Below are 14,009 nucleotides of genomic sequence, written 5' to 3'. Positions count from 1 at the left end.
CCTGCCCCCGTCCTAGCTTCCACTCTTCCTCACTTACCACCACCCCAGGCAAAAAGTGAATAAAGACGTGTAATGAATGAAAGGGTCTTTCTACCAGGTGTGTGTTGTGTTGGGACCTGTCCAAGCAGTTGGGACCGGCTGGAAGTTCTAAGCGCGCTGATTTAAAGGTTCCAGGTGTGCCGCTACAATAACCTGTCCTTTCAGCAGCATCCCTAATCATGCCTCCAGACACCTTAAAGGATGCGTTGCCTGTCAAAGGTGGGAAATCGTGTCTTTAAAAGAATGTAAAAAGGGAGAGGGGGGCATGCTGGGCACAGGTGTACCGTGTTTATGCACTGGGCGTGGTCCTGAAATGCAAGTTAAATCTTTTAGAATTGAGTTATAGCTTACTTTTTATCGGGCTATGTAAAAGAGCACAGCAATGTTTGAGTTTAATCATCTGAGTAATATATAAATATATCATAAGAAAGTGAAATGTCACAAGAGACTAGAGCGTGAAAGGGAAAATCCCCTCCCCCTCCCCATCCACTTCAATTCCCCTTCTCTCTCTAGAGGTATAATTGTTCATTGTTAGTGTGTGTCCTTCTAGACTTTCAAGACAGGAAATTGGATGGATGGATGGATGGATGGATGGATAGATAGAGGGAGGGAGGATTTTTAAAAGGATCATTCTCTGATCGTTTATCTGCAACTTTTTTTTTTCTCTTAATAATATATCTTAGGGACCTTCACCACATGATTTGATAGGGTGAGTAACCACCATTTAATTTTGCTTTTTGTAAGCTTAGATTTGTTCTGCCTCCTTTTCTGTCTGTGGACATAACTTTTCTCCAAGAACACAGACATCTGCTCTCTTGGAGCTGTCTTGAACATTTCATGGTTTGTCTTCATCTACTTTCTCTTAAAGCTGCTGCAGGGAATAAATGTGAGGTGAACGTGCTGAACTCAAATTGATCCATATTGCTGGACACTCCGTTCAGGTTTATTATACTAATGGAGAAATGGGGTCATGACAGCTAACATATTATGGCTGCACCTTAGGACAAAGAAAAACAGCTTCTGTTCTATTTGTTCTGCTCCTGTATATCCTTCTTAAGTCACTTGGTTTGCTTTAGTTTTTCACTAAGTGCTAAGTGAGTGAAATGATTTGGTGCGAATAGGTGCTTCTAATAATGTTGCCTCTCTTTTGGGGGTGCTTCCAGGAGCCCCCAGAGTAACAGATAGAGATGTTGACATGTGATAAAGGTCAGATCTCTTCATTTTCACCTCTTCCACAGCTGGAACAACCTGGCTTTCATTTCTGTTGCTAATGGATTTGAGTTTGTTTCCCCGATATGAGTAATTTATGAGTGATTCAATGGGGAATTGCAAAAGCCACTTCGATTGCATTCTCCTGGCTCCATGAAAGCCCCAGACATGCTGTATGTGGGGAATAGACTAGTGGTCCCCAAATAGCAACTCTGTGTGTCATTGCAGACTCCCAAAGGTTGGATTGGCTGGGTTCATGTTTGCTTTACAAGTCAGTAGCCACTCTCTAACTGGAACACTGTGGACAGGCCACCGAGAGGTCACATACTAGTATTATCTTAGCCCTTAGCCACTGATTAAAGGCTGTTGCTTTTGTATTTTGAGGTCTGTGTCAGTCTGCACTGCTGCCTCCCAGCTTCCTGATTGCACTGACCTCAGCCAACAACAGGGGAAAGCAGGGTTTTTGGCGGGTACACAGGGGCTTCCGTGGAAAGAAAGGAATTTCATCATAGCTTTTAAGTGAGAAGGGCACAGGAGAGCAGGTAGTCCCGGCATTCATCCTAGACATGAGAAAACTGAGCTTCAGAAAGGGTAAGTAAATTGCTTACAATCACATAGCAGGTAATTGGACCAAGCTCTCATCCTTTGTGTCCCGTCAGATGTGGCCATGGCTAAGTGTCTGCACTTCCCACAGCGTGTGGATGCCTGCTGGCTCCATCACTAGATGGCAAGCCTCTCAGAAGCAGCCCTGTGTTTCTGTCTTTAATTTCCCAGTGCAGAGCTTGGTACCCACCCATTGTAGCTTCTCAAAGTTGAAACAAGCTGGCTTCGGAGTTTCTGTTGTGGCTCAGGGGGTTAGGAACCTGACAAAGTGTCTGTGAGGATGTGGGTTCAACCCCTGGTCTTTCTCAGTGGGTTAAGGATCCAGCGTTGGCATAAGCTGCAGCAGTGTAGGTCGCAGATGCCGCTCAGATCCTGTGTTGCTGTGACTGTGGCTATGGCCCACAGTTGCAGCTCTGATTCAACACCTAGCCTGGGGACTTGCATATGCCACAGGTGTGGCCGTAAAAAGGAAAAAAAAGAAAAAAAGAAACAAGCTGGTCTGCTGTCGGAACCTGTGTCTTCTTGTTTCCAAGACTTTTCTAGTCCTCGCCACTTCTTTGTGCTCCCGGAAAGGAACTTTGAGTCTTTAGCTTCTTCCTTCCTCCTGGGGCTGCCACGAGCCACCCTTGAGTGAGCTTGGATCAGGGCGGCATCCATCCTGAAGGGGTGACACAGGTTCCCTGTTGCTCACCCCCGCCCCCTTGGAGGTGGGTTCGTTTACACTGGTTTGTGCCACCGGTTTCTCTCTTGAATAAAGTTTCCATGTATCTGTCTGGTTTGGGGTTGATACTGGCCGGAAGGAAAGCTTTGCTGGCAGAGCAGACCTCTGCAGGTGTGGAGTGGCATTTGCCAACACACTCTGACCCGCATTGTCTTCTGTTCACCTAACCAGGCGCCCGTCCACTTCCAGTTGCAGACACGTATCGATCCGAGAATCTTGAAATGGTTATTAGTCTGATGTGTTCAAGGGCATTTTACCCTTGCTGCATCTTGTAACAAAGAAACAGGAGAGAGTACGGTGGGTTTATTAGCCAATGTCTGTCTTCCTGAATATACTCTCATCAACCTAAACTCCAGAGCCCACGCTACTCATTTAAAAACTGAAATCATCTCGCTTATGTGTGTTCTATTGCAAGTTTTAAAAATAAACCCCAAAGGGATTTATTCTTTCTTTTCATTGGAGAAAACAAGAATAAATACTAGAGATTAAGTTATGTAAACACTCATTTATTTTTGGTTTGTTTTGCTTTTTTAAGGGCCGCACCTGCAGCATATGGAGGTTCCCAGGATAGGGGTTGAATCAGAGCTACAGCTGCTGACCTCTGCCACAGCCACAGCCGTACAGGATCTGAGCCACGTCTGTGACCTACCCTGCAGCTCACGGCAACGCTGGATCCTTAACCCACTGAGCGAGGCCAGGGATTGAGCCCACAACCTCATGGTTCCTAGTCAGGTTTGTTTCCACTGAGCCACAGCGGGAATTCTCAACACTCATTTATTTAGTAAGAGAGGCTTATGGTTTGGAAATCACGTGAGGGAAAAAGAATTTAACAGTGAGGGAGTCACATCAAGGAAAAGAGAGTTCTTCAGCTGAACACATCATTTTTGTTTTGTTTTGTTCAGTTTTCCTGGAAGTTTTCTCCCCCTTGGATGGCCCAGCTTGTTTTTAGGGTAGAGGGGGACCCAATGAACCTCATTCTAGTTTATGCTTAGTGGAGAGATGTTCACCTTACACCTGACATTCAGATGCACGAAACACACACACACATGCACGCACGCACGCACGCACGCATGAGAGGGTGGTAATCTTATTGCTTGGCAGCTCCTGAGAACAGTGGCCTACTGGGTCTCAAACGTGTCCTCAGACTGGCACCAAAGTAATCCTCTTAGGTCACTGATGTCATCATATTTCCAGTTCAAAAACCTAAACGAGTGACAAGGTAGAGTTCAAGGCTTCCTGCTAATCATTGAGGATTCTTCCCAAGCCCTGAAATTACTTCCTCCCCACCCCTGTCTAAGCCAGTCTTGTTTTGTTTATTTTTAATGTTATTATTCAACCTGCCAGTTATGGAAAACATACTGAATGGCAGACTTTGTGTTGAAAGCTTTACGTACATTGTCTCTAATCTTTGAACTGTCAAGGTTGGTGGTACGCCTCTCCTTTCATAGATGAGAAAGAAGAGGCTCACAGCAGTTTAGAAACTTGCCAGAGATTGCTTAGCTAGAGATAGAAGAGCTGATCTTTAACCGAGGCCTCTTGGGCCCCCAAATCTGTGCTAATTGTACTTACTCCCCCCCCCCCCCCCGCCCTGTCCCCCATCATCTTGCTTCTTTGAATAATCATAGAGGTATTTTCCTTCTCCGTCCTCACTCATTTGCCCCCCCTGCACTGGTGAAAAATGCATACATTCTCCTTTTCTGTATTTGCAGACCCAATTCAAGTACTGCTTCCTTACAGTGCTTTTCTTTTTTAAAAAAAATTTTTGAAGCATTTTATTTTATTATAGTTCATTACCAATGTTCCTGCCATTCCCATTGTCCAGCAAGATGACCCAATCATATATGTGTGTATATTCTTTTTTTTTTTTCCATGCTCTCTTCCATCTTTCTTTGCAATGCTTTTCAAACGCCCATCCCTTCTGTAAATTCTTCTGGAATTACTCTGAGCACCTAAGGAAATACCAGAGAAATTAAACAACAGTCCGTCACCTGTACAACTTAAGAGTGTCCGTCTTACCCTGAGCAGTTGTTGACTTCATCTACAGTCTTATAAAACAACCTTTAGTGTTGCCAGCTGTTGCTGCCTCTAATGGTATCTGTCTTTCCCACCCCATCCCACTCCTCCCCAAGCCCACACTCACTCGGACCCCACCCACTCAGACGCAGGCACACTGCCTAATGTAATTGAAACCCGTTTCTGTTCCCTCCTCAGGAAGCCTGAGAACAGATCCTTCTCTGCAGTGTAATAATTCATCATCCGTGCAAGTCACCCTCCAGGCCCCCTGCTGGGGTATAATAGCTTCTCTTAGATTCTGTTTGCCAGCCCTGCTTCCCAGGTTGATGGTTGATGCCCCACCCCTACCTGCTCCCGCAGTTGTCTAGGCTCTTCATTTTTCCTTATCTTGAAAAGCCTGGGGTTTTTCAAGGGGACCCCGATGACAAGGACATTTCCTAAGTGAGGTCTAAAGGGAAGCTATTGATTAAAGGAGCCACCACGATGCGATGTTTTAAGCATCAGAATAAATTGTCTTGATTGGTGACTTCGGTTGTGAACTTTGCATCTTTGGAGGGAGGGGAGCTCCACTTTTCTCATCGTATTCCATTTGAGAGGAAGAAAAAAAAAAATCCAAGTGTGATCTTCTCTTACGATTTTATAGTTGAAATAGAACTGCTGTCACCAGGAAGTATGTCTCTATCCAGCTTATCTTCACCACCAAAGGGTTGTCCGGATGGTGGGATTGCCAAGACTCAGAAAAAGAACTTCACATGAAAAAATAAATAAATAAAAACAATTCCCTCTGCCACCTACTCATTGATGTCTAAAAATTGTTGATCCAAAGAGGGAAAAAAAAAAACCGACTTTGTTTTCACAATTAGAGTTAAGGCTGAATGTGGAAAGAAATATGAGAGAAGGAACCCAGTGACTTAAATCTACTCAGAGCTCTTGAGAATATCTAAGCCAGAGGCTGGGCCGACTTAGAGGTAGTGCTGCCTCTTGTCTCTCTGATGACCTGGTCAGGTGACCAGGAGGGATACAACAACCTGTACTACTTCCCAGAACCCTCCTTTATTTTTTTATTTTTTTATTTTTGGTCTTTTTGTCCTTTTAGGGCCATACCCATGACATATGGAGGTTCCCAGGCTATGGGTCTAATCGGAGCTGAGCTGCCAGCCTACTCCAGGGCCACAGCAATGCCAGATCTGAGCCGCATCTGCGACTGCAACACAGCTCATGGCAACACCCGGATCCTCAACCCACTGAGCGAGGTCAGGGATCAAACCCGCAACCTTATGGTTCCCGGTTGGATTCATTTCGGCTGTGCCACAACGGGAACTCCCCAGAACCCTCTTTTAAAGAACAGCACATTGACTTTCCACAATCAAGCAGAAGAGACGTCCTAGGTAAGAGTCATTCCGCCGCAAGCAAAATCTTGGCACTGATTCTCTGTGAGGAGGGGGCCCGTCTGTGTCATCATATTCACGAGCCCTGGGAGGGAAGCAAGAGGGTCCTGATGTTGCTTGCATCTCATCTGCTAAAGCCAAAATGCTGAGTGTTTTCCTGGGCCAGCATTAGTGAGTCAGAGGACTTTTCAGAAGGTTCAGTGATGGGTGAGCTGTGTAGGATTTCTTCCCATTGTGGTTGAGCCTGATCCGGGCACACCACCGTAGAAACCAGCCCGGCTTCCTATTTCATTGTGTGTAGGTCTGGTGGTGACTCATACTGGGAGGTATGTTTATCCCAAACTGGCAGAAGCCGTGTATTCAAGGGCGAATTTTGTTAGTGGTGGGGAAGGTGGATATTTGTATGCATGACCTCTTTTCTCTGAAACATTGTGTCCTCATAGACATAATTCATGCTATTATGGTCCAGGATGCCCTGGGGGGCTCCAGGGGTGAGTTTCTGTATCCCACTGCAATCAAACAAGCTGACTTATTTGAATACTTAACTGTGAAGATGCTGCCTTCCCCCCCTCCCCTGTCTTTTTAGGGCCACACCCATGGCATATGGAAGTTCCAAGGCTAGGGGTCGAATTGGAGCTGTAGCTGCCAACCTATACCACAGCCACAGCAATGCAGGATCCTTAACCCACTGAGTGAGGCCAGGGATTGAATCGGCACCCTCAGTGATACTAGTTGGGTTCGTTACTTCTGGGCCACGAGGGGAACTCCGATACTGTCTTTCAGGCAAATTAGTGTCTAGGGCAGTGGTTCTCAAATGTTAGCAGGCATCAGAACTACCTGGAAGACTTGTAAAAACAGATTTATGGGAGTTCCCTGGTGGTGCAGTGGGTTAAGGATCCAGCACTGTCACTGCTGTGGCATAGGTTTGATCCCTGGCCTGGGGACTTCCGCATGCCATGGACATAGCATGGATTTGGCATGGATTTCTGAACTCTCTTCCCAAGTTTTGATTCCGTGTAAGTCTGAGGAAGGGCCTGGGGTTCTGCATTTCTAGCAGTTCCCAGGTGATGTTGCTGCTCGTGGCCCAGGGACGACACCATTACTGTCTAGGTAATCCATGGTTTTCGTGGGCAAAATGATCAGCCTTCCAGGCAGACACGTGAGAACTTTTATCTAAGTAACCTTTCCATTCCCTTTGCAAATTTTATCTTGACAAAGGGGAGGCCCAGAGCATGGTTCTCATTCTGACTGTCCTGCAGCATAGAATGAAGCTGTGGTTCATAATAAAGCCGACCTTCTGTGGGACTGGATGAGCCAGGAGACTGCAGGCTGTAGGGACACTGTGTGTGCAGAGGGTGGGCATGTGGATGTGGGAGGAAGTTACAGAGCGCCTTTTCCTGGAAGGAGTTGGGGCTCAGCTTGGCTTGGGGAAGGCAGGGACTCAGGGCACACGTGTGCCATTCTGTAACCATCATTCCTGATTCTCCAAGGGTTAGGAGAGTTGTTTTTTGTTTTTTGTTTTTTTTTTGTCTTTTTAGAACTGCACCCACAGGGTATGGAGGTTCCCAGCATAGGGGTTGAACCAGAGCTGCAGCCACCACCCCACACCACAGCCACAGCCACACTCAATCCTTAACCCACTGAAGCGAGGCCAGAGATTGAACCTGTGTCCTCAAGGACACTAGTCCTATTTGTTTCCCCTGAGCCATGATGGGAACTCCTAGGTGAGTATTTTTGCTGAGGTTCAAAGACCTCTTTGGAATCCTTTGGTAAAATATAGTTTCAGGAGCTCTCCTAGCTCACAAAGGCTACAACCATCTCATTGGTCTTTGAGGAGCTAAAACATGGTGCTAAAAACCTAGAGTGTTTCTAGCTGTCTTCTTTCTGTTGTTGTTCAACAATTGTTCAGGAATCTCCGTGGTAGCTCAGGGGTGACAAATATCCATGAGGATGTGGGTTCGATCCCTGGCCTTGCTCAGTGGGTTAAGGATCCAGTGTTGCCGTGTGCTGTGGTGTGGGTCCAGATGTGGCCCAGATCCATTGTTGCTGTGGCTGCGGTGTAGGCTGGCAGCTGCAGCTCTGATTTGACCCTTAGCCTGGGAACTTCCATATGCCTCAGATGTGGCCTTAAAAAGACCAAAAAAAAAAAAAAACAACCAAAAAACTTGGTCAACACTCTAGTTGCACCTACAAGTAATAAATGCTGGTGAGGATACTGATTAAAAATAGAGGCAACACAAGGTGATTAGAAAGGCTACAAACAATATTCTTGTAAGGTTCAAAGGAAGGAAGAATTAATGTTTCAAATAAATCAGCAAAGGCTTTACAGAAAAGAGAGCATGTAAGATTGGTCTTAAGGGGTTCTGTTAATTTCTTCTGGTTAGTGATGTTATCTAACTTAATTTGTATCCATTACACAGTATCTGCTCCATAGTAAGTGCTCAGTGAATGTTGAATAAACTCACAAGTGGATGAATGATGTGGGAGAGATGGTTATTCTTGTTTAAATGTTTATTTAGAACCTAATAAGAGATAAGCAATCTAGATATAGAAACAAATAAAATGTAGTTCTTGATTGGAAATCACTCACATTCCTAGCAAGGAATATAAACACAGAAATAAATAATTATGATACAGTGTGAAAAGTAATATGGGACTGTGATACAGGGAATGGTTAATCCTGTTGGGAGGTCATGGCAGTCTAGGCTTTGAAGGATGAATAGGAGTGCAACAAGTAGATAAAGGGAAAATGAGAGAAAGGTGTTCCAAATGGCAAAACAGAAGCATTGAAGGAAATGCAGGTGGCTAGTTTGGCAGGAAGTACTATTGGTCACATGCTACTGCAGTGACCATGAGGATGGGTCAATGCAGGGCTTTGCAGGTCAGGTTGAGTTGAGGATGGTTAGAACCAGAGGTTGTACATACTGTGTCCTCCAAGGATAATGCAGGTGACCTAAATGAATAGAGATTGGGACAAACTGGACAGCATGGTCCTCTCTAAAGAAGGAGCCACTCTGTTGCTCTGTCCTGTTTCCTACAGACGTAGGTATGGAGGAATGTGGGCTGAGTGTCCAGAATTTCCAATTTCCAAGAGTGACTAGAAGTAGGAGTTTTGTTTTTTTTTTTTTCATTTTTATTTATTTATTTTTTTAATATTTTTTTTTATTTTCCCACTGTACAGCAAGGGGGTCAGGTTATCCTTACACGTATACATTACAATTACATTTTTCCCCCCACCCTTTGTTCTGTTGCAACATGAGTATCTAGACATAGTTCTCAATGCTATTCAGCAGGATCTCCTTGTAAATCTATTCTAAGTTGTGTCTGATAAGCCCAAGCTCCCGATCCCTCCCAGTCCCTCCCCCTCCCATCAGGCAGCCACAAGTCTCTTCTCCAAGTCCATGATTTGGAATACTACTCAGCCATAAAAAAGAATGACATAATGCCATTTGTAGCAACATGGATGGAACTAGAGAATCTCATACTGAGTGAAATGAGCCAGAAAGACAAAGACAAATACCATATGATATCGCTTATAACTGGAATCTAATATTCAGCACAAATGAACATCTCCTCAGAAGTAGGAGTTTTTATGTACTATTTCCCTTTGTTTAAATGGTGGCAAGTGATTCAACTTTCTCTTTAAAAAAATCTTTGTGCCGTCCAAACAAAACATGCCTGTGGGCAGAGGGCCTTCTGATTGTGGTCTGGGGCTCTCCGCAGTGCTCATCAAATCTACTCATGATAATAAGTATGTTTTCACATGTCACGATTCCAGACTTGTGCACTTAATGCATATACATGGCTAAAATAGTCACATGAAAAGATATTTACCTTTACTCTCTGCTCTTTTCCAATTTCTTCTATTTTTTTTTTTTTAAACTAAGCTGGTCATGATCCATTGAACTGGTTTCCTGTTCCACTGGGTCAAGACCCAAAGTTTGAAAACCATTGGTGTAGAACATTTACACTAACTAAAGTCATAGTGAATGAAAACAGAGTAAGTTACCTTCCTGGAGAACCATGTCTCCTTCCTGATCACTCATGCTTAATAGATACCTGTTGGTTCAGTTGGATTTCTTCCCTTGCAACTGGAAAAGTTTTGACAGACTAATTTCAGAATCTTTTAGTGATCGTTTTATCCTAAACAAAATTGGCCAGAACTTGGTGTCATCTTTTAGGGCGGGGTGCTTAATACAATTAAGAACTGACCCAGCTGTTGAGTTGAGTAAAATGCTGTATGGTTGAAATTCAGCAGAAAGTCCAAAGGAAACCCCCATTCAGGCCTCATTAGCAGCTAAGCCTGATATTTCTGGGATTACTTTTCTTTTAGAAGAATTTCACCTTTGATTCTGCGTCATCTTCTGTCCCCGTGCTCATCTGGGACAGAATTGTATTGGCATGTCAACTAGGAAGAGGAGAACAAGTTCAGGGTGTGGGCAGTCTGTCCCGTGACACCTGACCCATCATCCATGCAACAGCTCTTCACCTCCATTGGTTGGGCATCATGTGCTGCATCGTATTCACTTTTGACCTATCTAAGAACATCAAGAAATACTATAATGCGGGAAATTTGTAGAGAGGTCACCCCTCCCTTGGAATGTCTGAGAGGTGAGCTATGGAAAGCCTTTTATGTAGCAGGAAAGGCATGACACTTCTTTCACTCTGGGCATGTCTGCTGTTACTCCTATCTTGAGTCAGAGGCACCCCTGCGAGAGGCAGCAGGACTCAAAAGAGCTTGGACTTTGAAACAAGAGTGCAAGAGTGGCTTCTTGCCGTTGGAAGGAACAGTGATGATGGAGAGGCCCCTAGGGGAAGCCCCAGGACCACAGGGAAGCAGTTCTGATGGGGTGGCTTTGTTTAGCAAGTAGGCAAAGAAGGAGTTCCCTGGTAGCTTAGCAGGTTAAGGATCTGGCACTGTCACTGCTGTGGCTCTGGTGACAGCTGTGGCACAGGTTCGATCCCTGGCCCAGAAAATTCTACATGCCCTGAGAGTGGGCCAAAAAAAAAAAAAAAAAAAAAAAAAAAAAAAGTAGGCAAAGAAGCCATCTCTCTAGGCCAGAGAGTACCCCATACAATTCTCCCAGGATGGGGACACAGTGTGGTGGAAGACGATCAGGGCCCATGTTTGAGGATGCGATGGGGAGGCCCCTCTTTGACAGAGCCGGTAGTCCCTCCAGGGCTCGGTTCTCACCCCCATGCATGGGAGTGGCCCCCTCTGGAGTCATGTAGCCCACAGCCTGCACATCTTCTCCCGGCAGAGGTGGTGCCGCCGGGGAGAGGATGCAGGGCTTGGTATTGGATGGATCACGTTTCTGCCACTTCCCGAGGACATGGAGTCAAGCTCTTCACCTGTGTGAGATTCAACTTCTTCAGTGAAAATAGCACTGGGAACACCCCCTCCAGGTGGGGAGGCTTGATAAGTTACCTGATAAGTCTGAGTCCCGGAAAGAATTATTATGGGTAGGTCTACAAGAAACAGATCAACAACCACAGCCACAACAAAAAATCCATGATGGATTGTTGATCAGAAACTAGGCGAGTAGGAGAAAAGGAAATGATGAAGTCTGGGAGGAAAAAAAAGTTCTATAAGAAAGGGAATCTATTCACAGATCGCACTGCAGAGGAGAATGATAATTCATTCTCAGAGTGTGACCACTGACCACAGTTCATTGAAAATGTGGTTTAGCCATATTAGCAAGAACGGGGTGTTGATAGGGAATGGCTGAATTGATATAATAATGTAGCGAGATGAATAGCAGTACGAATTTCATAAGACTAAGAAATGTGGAGATGAAAACCAGGAAAAATGCCAAAAGCTGGACTCATCGGACCACGAGTGAGGCAGGCAATTGCCATCATGCCTTATAAGCATTTGTGTTTTTTTTGTTTGTTTGTTTGTTTGTTTGTTTTTTTTTTATTTTCCCACTCTACAGCAAGGGGGTCAGGTTATCCTTACATGTATACATTACAATTACAGTTTTTCCCCCATCCTTTCTTCTGTTGCAACATGAATATCTAGACATAGTTCAGCATTTGTGTTTTTATGCATATAAGCCTTTTTAGTTTCTTAAACTTTAGTAAAAATGAAAACATATGGGAGACAATCTGTATTACCCTCTTCATATCTTTATGGACAGGATTAATTTAAATATATGTGTAAAAAGCTCAATAAATGTTAAATTGAAGGTCAGTTGATCTGTAGAGTTTACCTAGCAGAGCAGGTGCATAGCCCAGAGCCCAAGGAAATAGCCCCAAATCCGTTGCAGAGAAAATAAAACTAAGATGTAGGCAGTGATATACGGGGAAAGAAGTTTTAAAAGCATATGAATATGTTATATATACACAGTAATGTATATAACAGTCATTTTGCTGTACACCTGAAACTAACATGACATTGTAAATCAATAACTATACCTCAATTAAAAAAACAATAAAAGAGGTAAAGGAAAAGATGTTGGCGGTGAGAAGAATTAAATTTGTAGCTTGGATAGAGAGGCAGTCAAACTGCCTTCAGCTGGGATTTTCAGTAGAGACAGGTTCGGAGTCTGCATGTGTGAAGCCCTTCTCTGGATGTGTCCCTCTCTTTCTTATTTGGCTCAGGTGGTACAATGTTCCATGTCCCCTGGTACCTTTGTAAGATTATCCCGTAAGCCTTCAGGATCCTATAGGTTTGCCTGGAAACAAGTTGTGTTTACAAGCAGGAGCTCTGTAGCCCCACCTGGATGCAAATCCCAGCTCCACTCACAATTACTAATAGTGCAACCTTGGGCAAATCACACGCCTTGCTCCCACCCCTACCCCCACCCCATGCCTTGGTGTCCTCATCAGAAAGTAGGGTTATCAGTAGTACCAGCTTCATAGGGTTGTTGTGGGGATTGAATCAATGAATACCTGCAGGGCATTGAAAATAATACCGAGCACCTCGCAAGAGCAATTACCTCTGTAATTGTTCTTGCTGCTATTACTGCTATTATCCCTCTGGACTGAGTACAGTTGAGATGGAGTTCAGTGATTGGATCAGTTTCAGGACCCAGGTAAGCGAACAGCTGGGGACGGGTGAGTTGAGGAACCCCCATTTCTGCTGGGCAGTGTCTTGGCCGTTTATGTCACACGGAGCAAGACCTTGGAAGCCTTTGTCATGCCACCCTGCGCCGGGATCATGTGAGTGGCTTCCTGTGGCCAGTCGCTCCTCCTGTCCTGTAATAGAAGAATGTCACCGAGGAGTCTACCGGCTGGGTTCTCAAGGCCCACATCCCCTGGGCAAACAAGCTGATGGTCCTAGTTTGTCTTGATGCTGTGGAATGAAATGAGATGTCTGAGAATGGTTTTGGAACAATCTTATAAGAAAGATTTTTTTTTTTTTTAATGGGCCCAGCATGCTGCCACTGAGCCACTCTGCTGGCGGATAGAATGATTGTTTGAAAATGGCTGAGGCTGGAAGCCAGGGCTGCCCCAGGTTCTCGCAGAGGAAGCTGTCCGCCCACTCTGCAGAGTCCCTGCTGGCTCTTCCCCATCATCGTGTCATGTCCCACTCTGGGGACACCGTGCTTAGCTTTTCCAAGGCTCTGATGCCATCTCTACTCCTCCCCGGGGTCAGTTCAGCTGGAAATTGTGCTCCTCTGTGTGATTCTCATTGAAAGGGCAGCTTAGCCAGAGTTGATTTGAGACTGGTCCACCAGGAAGCTCATTCCTTCAGCTTTTGTAGCTGCTTTTTTTCTGAGTCAGAAACTGAAGCAAGTCTTGCCTCTAATGTCATTAGTTGACTTTACTGACATCATCAAAATTCCTGCATCGATAGGTACTGTGAGTGAACCCGAAGCTTTTAACCAACTTTCACCTTCACCCAAAGTCTCTTGCTGTGCGCAAGAAACAGAACACCGGGCTAGAGTTAAGTGTTCATACATTTATGGAGCACCAACCTCAGCACTGTGTTAGACCCTGGGAATACAATGCAGTTACCTTGTAGTAGACAAGACAGAAAAAAAAGAAAGAAAGAAACCCAGCATAAAGCAAGTCAGCAGAGGCTGGCATAG

General features: G+C 44.9%; 1 protein-coding gene and 2 long non-coding RNA genes across 52 annotated transcripts in view; 2 read left to right on the top strand and 1 right to left on the bottom strand.

Moving 5' to 3' along the window:
- The window catches only part of ABLIM1 (actin binding LIM protein 1), a 338,773-nt gene that overhangs the window by 142,741 nt on the left and 182,023 nt on the right, over positions 1 to 14,009 (top strand). For 6 of the 50 annotated variants that reach the window (XR_014826297.1, XR_014826272.1, XR_014826303.1 and 3 more), the window contains exon 2: positions 98 to 258. The exons of 37 other annotated variants lie outside the window; for them this stretch is intronic. The gene's annotated coding sequence lies outside the window, so the exon portion shown is untranslated. Of the gene's footprint in view, positions 1 to 97; positions 259 to 1,540; positions 1,840 to 14,009 lie in introns of those variants that run through there. 7 more of the 50 variants (XR_014826280.1, XR_014826267.1, XR_014826276.1 and 4 more) reach the window with 5 other exon arrangements.
- The window catches only part of LOC146397069 (uncharacterized), a 128,990-nt gene that overhangs the window by 64,187 nt on the left and 50,794 nt on the right, over positions 1 to 14,009 (bottom strand). The gene's annotated exons all lie outside the window — the stretch shown is intronic.
- On the top strand, positions 7,478 to 12,412 carry LOC146397072 (uncharacterized). The gene is made up of 2 exons (XR_014826339.1): positions 7,478 to 9,076; positions 9,552 to 12,412. It is a non-coding gene; the product is annotated as an uncharacterized LOC146397072 (long non-coding RNA).

This window comes from Sus scrofa, chromosome 14 (genome assembly GCF_054392235.1).
Source record: "Sus scrofa isolate SSC_HxYL_T2T_F1_AM1 chromosome 14, Sscrofa_HxYL_maternal_Yorkshire_Landrace_v2.0, whole genome shotgun sequence".
In the NCBI taxonomy this organism is placed as follows: domain Eukaryota; kingdom Metazoa; phylum Chordata; class Mammalia; order Artiodactyla; family Suidae; genus Sus; species Sus scrofa.
The sequence above is the reverse complement of the archived record's forward strand: the minus strand, read 5'-3'. Positions and strand labels throughout refer to the sequence as shown.